We start from the raw sequence: 9,401 nt of genomic DNA, 5'->3' as shown, positions 1-9,401 counted from the left end.
GCTTGTTTGTAGGTGACCAAATACTTATTTTCCACCATAATTTGCAAATAAATTCATAAAAAATCCTACAATGTGATTTTCTGGAAAAAAAATTCTCAATTTGTCTGTCATAGTTTACGTGTACCTATGATGAAAATTACAGGCCTCTCTCATCTTTTTAAGTGGGAGAACATGCACAATTGGTGGCTGACTAAATACTTTTTTCCCCCACTGTAGTTAACCTTTGACCCCTTTCCAGTTAGTTAACCTTTGACCCCTTACCAGTTGGTTAACCTTTGACCCCTTACCAGTTGAACACAGACACACACAGTTAGTTAATCTTTGACCCCTTAACAGTTAGTTAACCTTTGACCCTTACCAGTTGAACATGGTCCTGGTGGAACTGGTCTCCGATCTCCCGGAGCTTACGTCCGATCCTCGCCTCCGCGCTATCCTCCGCCCGCTCTTCCTCTGGTCTCTCCTCCATTCTCCTCCTCCTCCCCTCCTCCTCCTCCTCCTCCTCCTCCTCCCTCCTTCCCTCCCCGTTCTGCCTCTCTCCCCGGTCGTCCAGGGGCTTGAACCAAGCTGGGAAGTGCAAGTGGAATCCATCGTTGCCTGTGGGAAGAAAATGGATTTTGTTCAGTGTCATAGATTAGGGCGGCAGGTAGCTTAGTGGGTAAGAGCGTTGTGCCAGTAACCGAAAGGTCGCTGGTTCTAATCCCCGAGCCGACTAGGTGAAAAATCTGTCGATGTGCCCTTAAGCAAGGCACTTAACCCTAAATGCTCCTGTAAGTCGCTCTGGATAAGAGCGTCTGCTAAATGATGTAAATGTAAATGTAAATAGATTTAGCCTCTGATTCACCATCAATACATGAGATTTTTGCTTGACCCAAGTGCAGAAATCCATGCTCTTTTGCAGTTTTAAAAAACAATTTTAAGAGAGAGGGGGGGGGGGGGTTGAGCGACCTCCTTCCCTTTACCTGATCCTGTGAAGCGGAATATTTTTTTTTTTTTTTTTTTTAACACTCTGGTCTAATGACACAAGCAGCTAAACTTTCTAGATTTACTGGTGGTTGTGTTTTATGTCTCAGACACAGAGACACAGCACTCCTTTTGTCTGTCACCAAGACCGGCCGGGCAAGCTGACTCAACAGTGTTTACTTTAGCGTGCCGCTGCTGTACCTGTATCGTTGTCAGTAACACTAAACTGGTTCTATCAGATATGGCTTTCAAATCAAATGGGTTTCTTACGGTCAAATGATCCTGTAAAATAAACTAGCAACTCCCTCTACAGTGAGGAAAAAAAGTATTTAGTCAGCCACCAATTGTGCAAGTTCTCCCACTTAAAAAGATGAGAGAGGCCTGTCATTTTCATCATAGGTACACGTCAACTATGACAGACAAAATGAGAAAAAAAATCCAGAAAATCACATTGTAGGATTTTTAATGAATTTATTTGCAAATTATGGTGGAAAATAAGTATTTGGTCAATAACAAAAGTTTCTCAATACTTTGTTATATACCCTTTGTTGGCAATGACACAGGTCAAACGTTTTCTGTAAGTCTTCACAAGGTTTTCACACACTGTTGCTGGTATTTTGGCCCATTCCTCCATGCAGATCTCCTCTAGAGCAGTGATGTTTTGGGGCTGTCACTGGGCAACACAGACTTTCAACTCCCTCCAAAGATTTTCTATGGGGTTGAGATCTGGAGACTGGCTAGGCCACTCCAGGACCTTGAAATGCTTCTTACGAAGCTACTCCTTCGTTGCCCGGGCGGTGTGTTTGGGGTCATTGTCATGCTGAAAGACCCAGCCACGTTTCATCTTCAATGCCCTTGCTGATGGAAGGAGGTTTTCACTCAAAATCTCACAATACATGGCCCCATTCATTCTTTCCTTTACATGGATCAGTCGTCCTGGTCCCTTTGCAGAAAAACAGCCCCAAAGCATGATGTTTCCACCCCCATGCTTCACAGTAGGTATGGTGTTCTTTGGATGCAACTCAGCATTCTTTGTCCTCCAAACACGACGAGTTGAGTTTTTACCAAAAAGTTATATTTTGGTTTCATCTAACCATATGACATTCTCCCAATCCTCTTCTGGATCATCCAAATGCACTCTAGCAAACTTCAGACGGGCCTGGACATGTACTGGCTTAAGCAGGGGGACACGTCTGGCACTGCAGGATTTGAGTCCCTGGCGGCGTAGTGTGTTACTGATGGTAGGCTTTGTTACTTTGGTCCCAGCTCTTTGCAGGTCATTCACTAGGTCCCCCCGTGTGGTTCTGGGATTTTTGCTCACCGTTCTTGTGATCATTTTGACCCCACGGGTGAGATCTTGCGTGGAGCCCCAGAACGAGGGAGATTATCAGTGGTCTTGTATGTCTTCCATTTCCTAATAATTGCTCCCACATTTGATTTCTTCAAACCAAGCTGCTTACCTATTGCAGATTCAGTCTTCCCAGCCTGGTGCAGGTCTACAATTTTGTTTCTGGTGTCCTTTGACAGCTCTTTGGTCTTGGCCATAGTGGAGTTTGGAGTGTGACTGTTTGAGGTTGTGGACAGGTGTCTTTTATACTGATAACAAGTTCAAACAGGTGCCGTTAATACAGGTAACGAGTGGAGGACAGAGGAGCCTCTTAAAGAAGTTGTTACAGGTCTGTGAGAGCCAGAAATCTTGCTTGTTTGTAGGTGACCAAATACTTATTTTCCACCATAATTTGCAAATAAATTCATTACAAATCCTACAATGTGATTTTCAGGATATTTTTCTCTCAATTTGTCTGTCATATTTGACATGTACCTATGATGAATATTACAGGCCTCTCTCATCTTTTTAAGTGGGAGAACTTGCACAATTGGTGGCTGACTAAATACTTTTTTCCCCCACTGTATATGAGCGTGTCGTCGGTAGCCGGTAGAGCAGAATATGTGCGTCGCAAATTGCACCAGAAGGGGCCCTGGTAAACAGTATTTCACTATAAAAAAGGGGACCATTTGGGACTCACCCTAAGTGAACTCAACAATAACCTTTGATGACCCTAGCTGTGCTGGGCTGTGGCACGGCAGAGTGTTTATTTAAGCCACTGCCACGCACTACATGCCATGCAGTTAGGAAAACAAATATCTTCACATAACCCTACAGACATCTGTCTGTCTGTCTGTTCCTCTGTCTACAGATAGGTGGGAGGGACAGACAGACAGACGAAAAATAAAAATCTGTGCAAGAAACAACTAGGAACTCTACAAGCTACAATGTATTCAAGTAATGGAGAGGGGTCAATTACTTTTCAATTCAGGAAGTCAACTGACATTCTAGTTACAAATACATTTGGAATTGGAATTTGGGCAGCACTTTATACTAACTCCCCATAAAGCATTTATAATGGATTAGTAAATAGTTTATTTCATAATTTATTAATCATTACTCCACTCATAAGATATATTTCCATTAACATCTTCTGTTGCGGGCTTATTGTCTAACCATTGATATGTTCTAGGGGCCATTCTGAGACCTTAAGGATCATCAGGTGCTGCTGGAATGTCCACCAATGGCATGTCCATCTTTTGGTGAGAAATTACACTGGTCACTCAAAACATTTATACATTATTTATAAAGTATAAATAGGCCACACTTTAGATGAGGCCAAGCAAAAAGACTTAACAAATGATTAGTAAATGGTTTACAATGACCTATATTAAACATATTATAAATGGATTAATGATTAATAAATGATGAATAAAGTATATACTAATCCATTTTAAATGCTTTATTACGTAGACTTATTATAAAGTGCTACCCAGATTCCATTTCCAAATTTCCCCCATAGAAAAGCATGGAAGAGAATTGGAATTAGAATGTCTGTGTTTTCTCCTATAGGACAGCGTGTCTGTGCTTTCTCCTGTAGGACAGCGTGTCTGTGTTTTCTCCTATAGGACAGCGTGTCTGTGCTTTCTCCTGTAGGACAGCGTGTCTGTGTTTTCTCCTGTAGGACAGCGTGTCTGTGTTTTCTCCTATAGGACAGCGTGTCTGTGTTTTCTCCTGTAGGACAGCGTGTCTGTGTTTTCTCCTATAGGACAGCGTGTCTGTGTTTTCTCCTGTAGGACAGCGTGTCTGTGTTTTCTCCTATAGGACAGCGTGTCTGTGTTTTCTCCTGTGGGACAGCGTGTCTGTGTTTTCTCCTGTGGGACAGTGTGTCTGTGTTTTCTCCTGTGGGACAGCGTGTGTATGAAATATGTAAAAGGTGGTGAGATGATTAGCGACACTGCCGTGACAGTGAGGTAGAGTACCTGGGGCGGCAGGTAGCTTAGTGGTTAAGAGCGTTGTGCCAGTAACCGAAAGGTTGCTGGTTCTAATCCCCGAGCCAACTAGGTGAAAAATCTGTCGATGTGCCCTTGAGCAAGGCACTTAACCCTAATTGCTCCTGTAAGTCGCTCTGGATAAGAGCGTCTGCTAAATGACTAAAATGTAAAATGTAAAAATGTACCTGGATGTCGCGCAATATCTCCATTTTGAATTGCGAAACAGTCCGTGCCTCGGTCTAGTGGAAAACCCCTAAGTCACACCCCACTAGTACTGTAGCTGTGATCTGGTCAGCCCTGAGTCAAATAGCTACACATGGCTAACCCTTTCATATAGTTCAGCTGTGTCGGATTTAGTTTGTCTGGTCAAATGGAACCAATGGAACAGTCCACAAATTGGAAAGCTGATTCAAACACACATCCAATAGTATTTTAAAATGGGTTCCTCTTTGCCCTTTCTTACCATGGAACAGTATTCTGGCCTGGTGATTGTCTTGCACCCCACAGGGAAGGGTGTTGTTGTTGTTGTGGCCTTGTGGTGCCATGATGTTGTGTCCCTCTGACCGTGGGACAATGGCGTTGGGTCCAGTCGACGTCTGGGTAGACCTGTCCTGGGTGTCTCCTCTGTCCCTGCTGTCTCTGTCGTGGAACTTGATGTCCCTGAAGGGGGTGCCCCAGCACTGGGAGACAGGACGACGCTGAAGAGACATGTCCTCCTCTTCATCATCCATTAGGAGCCTCAGAGGTCGTCTCCCTACAGGAGAGAGGAGAGAGACAGGAGTATTTATGTTGCTGCCCCCAAATGCTCTTCGTCATCAGTGTCAGGAGGCAGCATCAATAACAGAGGGCTAACAGATCTGGCCCTGGAGTCTCTTCTCACCAGAACCACCTTCATTTGCCTCACTGTGTCAACCAGAGCACAGCACGGACAAACACATCGAGGACACACACACATACACCGAGTGCAGCACAGAACACACACACCGAGAGCACAGACAACTCAGAGGACTATATTCCCCTGCCTGCACACTTTAGCTAAAGCTCTCAGAGACCCCCTCTCTCCCTCTTCCCATGCCCCCTCCCTCCCTCCCTCCCTCCCTCCCTCCCTCTTCCCCTCCCTCTCTCTCTTCCTCGCTCTTTCTCCCTCCCTCTTTCCCTCCCTCTCTCTCTCTCTCTCTCTCTCTCTCTCTCAACCGCTGTCCTCTGACAGGTATAAAGCAGCATGTTAACTAACGCTCCCTTCCCAGGGTGAAACCACAGTCCCTGCTGAAACTCCACGTGCCTACCTCACATAAGCTACTAGCTAGTTTCATGGAGCGGGAAGTAAAACAAACAACTTTCACTGCACACACACACACACACACACACACACACACACACAGTCTGTCTCTCTCTGTACATGGGCATCATGTCAGGTTATGAGCTGCCATGTTTACTTCAAGATGCACATGAACTAACTTCAGTTTATGTGACAAAATAAGAAGGTATAGTGTAGAGAATCATTGTACCATCTAAACCGCTGTGAAAAATATTTTCCATAACCCAAAATATTGTATTTTCAGCTGTTTGAAGCTGGTGTACAAAACTGAAAGTAAAAGACACAGAAACTAAATTTAAGAACGGGAAGTGTAAAAATAGCGCACGTAGAACAGATCTACCGCTTCTTAGACTTGCTTTCAACGACAATGACAGATCTAACTTACATTTCTATGTGATTTAGTTCGGGTCACCCAAAAAGTGACATATTGAAGCTTTAAAAAAAAACAACAGTACGTCTCTTTTCCTGTTGTTGGGTGTGACAAACGAGAGAGGGATTGACTTGCAAATCCCAGAGCTGAAACTGGATCTGTGGTTATTGTGTCGAGCACAGCGAGGTGACAGGGAAAATAATGTTGAATGAGGTCATAATGTACCGTAATCACCTGCATCGTTTTCTTTGGCAGGATGGAGGCGCAAAGTTACCGCAATGTTGTAACACTACTACCCACTTTCCTATTGTATGCTACAGTAAGTGTAATTCAGATACCACGACCATAGCCTACATGATACAACAGCTACTAGTAAGTATTAAACACCATAGCCTACATGATATAACAGTTACTAGTAAGTATTAAACACCATAGTCTACATGATATAACAGCTACTAGTAAGTATTAAACACCATAGCCTACATGATATAACAGTTACTAGTAAGTATTAAACACCATAGTCTACATGATAACAGCTACTAGTAAGTATTAAACACCATAGCCTACATGATATAACAGTTACTAGTAAGTAGTAAACACCATAGCCTACATGATATAACAGTTACTAGTAAGTATTAAACACCATAGCCTACATGATATAACAGCTACTAGTAAGTAAAGAGTGTCTTGAAATCACGCTGGCAGTGAGTAGAAGGCTGACACACAACCTGCCTGGGGCACTCGGCAGGCCTGCCAAACTCTGCCGCGTGGTCACAGGGGGCTGAGGCTGCAGCGGAGACAGCGGAGAGATCCCTCCCTCTGAGGCTCCATCTGTGCACTAGGCTCTCTTCCACCTCTCTCTCTCTCTGTCTGTCTTCCACCTCTCTCTCTCTCTCTCTCTCTCTCTCTCTCTCTCTCTCTCTGTCTGTCTTCCACCTCTCTGTTGCACGTCTAGCTATCTCTCTCTATTGCCAGAAGGTAAGGGCACAAGGTGAGCTCTATACCCGGGCACCTGCTCCTGTGACAGGCTACCGGAGAATTCAGTAGGAGTCATCATTGGCATAGCCCAAGTCTAAATATAATTACCATAAAACTAGCTTTATATAAAGTCGGCTATAATGTCTACTAATTGAATGTTAAATACAATGGAACCTAAATTGGTTTTCTAAATGGGTTTCTTAAATTCTAATTCATCCTAAAAAAATCGGGGTGACTTCGGGAGCACGCGGCGCAGGGTGGGTCTCGAGGAACGCAATTAGACCACATTTATCTGTTGAGGTGCGCGTGGCAGGCAGGCAGCTCGAGAGCGGAGCATAACTCTCTACGTAAACAAGACAAGTCGTTTATGCTACTGTGTGGCGCAAACGGAAAATCTGTCATAAAATGACACTGATTTGTGATAAGCATGTAAATTACCTACTGATTTCTCTTTTGAGTGTCGGAGCGAAAACAGTGAATGACAGTGCCAGAGGACTCTTGAAAGCGCAGAGCAATGGTTAATTGTGGAGGAAAGTGTCCTTCATTGAATATACTTTTTTTCTTGATGAAATCACATAGATAACGCAATCCGAGCGTTGCAACTGCTGCAATAAAAACAGAAGCGCGTGCCAAGCAGACTAGTCCAGTGCGGCGAAATCATTCCACCTGCTGCCGGTGTGTGGCGCTGGCTGCCCACATAGCTGAGCACGGACTCGACCCAATCTCACTGTAAAAAATGGATGAAATTACACCAAAATGCTAGCAGTAGGCTATTTAAAAAAAAAACGTTTATGAAGTAGCCTATATGAAAACGTAGGCCTATCCCTAACAAGAACCATGTTTGAAGAACATTATGAAAAGGTGTCGTGCTAGTGGAAGGCTCAACTCTCTTTTTGGCAGGTTCAATTTGGGGAGGTGCAGCCATCGGTACATTAAAATAGCCTGTCCATTCAAAGACATATCTAAATCAATCCTGAATGTGAACAACAGCACAACCTGTCAACGAAAAGCTGATTTTCTAAACCACAGTTGTGTGTGAGGAAACAAAGCAAGAATATAAATAATAATACAATAATATTTGTCCTGTTACACACTTGTAGAAGTGTGTGATGGAAATGCGTTTCTTGCATATCCCAAGCCCCTGACTGAGACACCCGCAGGGAGTGGGGTCACGGCCAGGGTCACCATTGTCCAGCGTCCCTGGAGCAGTTGGGGTTAAGTGCCTTGCTCAAGGGCACAGCGACAGATTTTTTTCACCTTGTCGGCTCGGGGATTCGAACCAGCAGTTACTGGCCCAACGCTCTAACTTCGAGGCTGACTGCCCCCAAAACAACCGATACACACTTCCATGCTCTTTAAAGTCACTCGGCGCAATTAATTCCCCACTAAATAGGCTAATGTTCATGGATTCAAAAATACATTAATTAATGCACTAAGTTTAAAGTTCGTCCTTGTTTGCGCCCACTTTAGCCAAACTGGAAACTGGAAACGGAAAGTGGTTGACAGACACTCCATCACAACAGCGCGATGCCAGGGCATGTTCACCGCATTTGTTTACAAACTGGGCGACCCGGCTGCACACTGACAACTTCAGCCAAAATCTACACCATTTCATTTCTCTATTAATTACCATACAAACTGAATCACAAGCAGGACTCACCGCCAGTTAAGTAAGTTACTTCCGTTGTGATGGGTGGTATCTTGTCAACTTGGTGTTACTGATTCTCCAGAATTGAACAGAGCTGTGTATCCTTCAACCGTTTGCATTACAGACTCTAAAATGAATGTTTGCTGTTTCTGGATGAGTTTTTTTTTTTCTCTCTCAAGCGCCAGTGACAAATTGGTCCGCCCAGACAAGGATCTGGCCCCACCCCTTACCAGATATTCATGACGTACATGTTTATACATTCTCTTAAAGTGACAGTACACCATTTGTTTGTTCTGCCTTGCCATCGTGCAAAACCCATGCCTATAAAAAATGCTATTTCGTGATTTATTTCATTTGATATTACTGTTGCAAAATTATCCCTTGAAGGCATTGATTTAATTGCACTAAGCCCTGTATGCCACCAGAATAACAATTTCGTGTTACATCAAAATATGGTAAACTATAGCTATCATTGTTATTTTTAAACTATACAAAATGTGTGTTGGTACAATAACTATAGTTGTATTATTATACAAACTTTTATGTTGTTGATCCACTATGAGTCATTCACTGGTAACCCTGTTGTTGATCCACTATGAGTCATTCACTAGTAACCCTGTTGTTGATCCACTATGAGTCATTCACTAGTAACTCTGTTGTTGATCCACTATGAGTCATTCACTAGTAACCCTGTTGTTGATCCACTATGAGTCATTAACTAGTAACCCTGTTGTTGATCCACTATGAGTCATTCACTAGTAACCCTGTTGTTGATCCACTATGAGTCATTCACTAGTAACCCTGTT

General features: G+C 43.5%; 1 long non-coding RNA gene across 1 annotated transcript; it reads right to left on the bottom strand.

The window, feature by feature from the left end:
* Positions 1–520: 520 nt before the first annotated feature.
* Positions 521–8,721, bottom strand: LOC311106370. The gene is made up of 3 exons (XR_014610319.1): positions 8,608–8,721; positions 4,745–5,035; positions 521–594 (listed from the first exon to the last, which is right to left on the bottom strand). It is a non-coding gene; the product is annotated as an uncharacterized lncRNA (long non-coding RNA).
* Positions 8,722–9,401: the final 680 nt, after the last annotated feature.

This window comes from Coregonus lavaretus, assembly GCF_964263955.1.
Source record: "Coregonus lavaretus genome assembly, chromosome: 31".
Taxonomy (NCBI): Eukaryota; Metazoa; Chordata; class Actinopteri; order Salmoniformes; family Salmonidae; genus Coregonus; species Coregonus lavaretus.
Note: the sequence above shows the minus strand (reverse complement) of the source record. Positions and strands in the feature narration are given on the sequence as shown.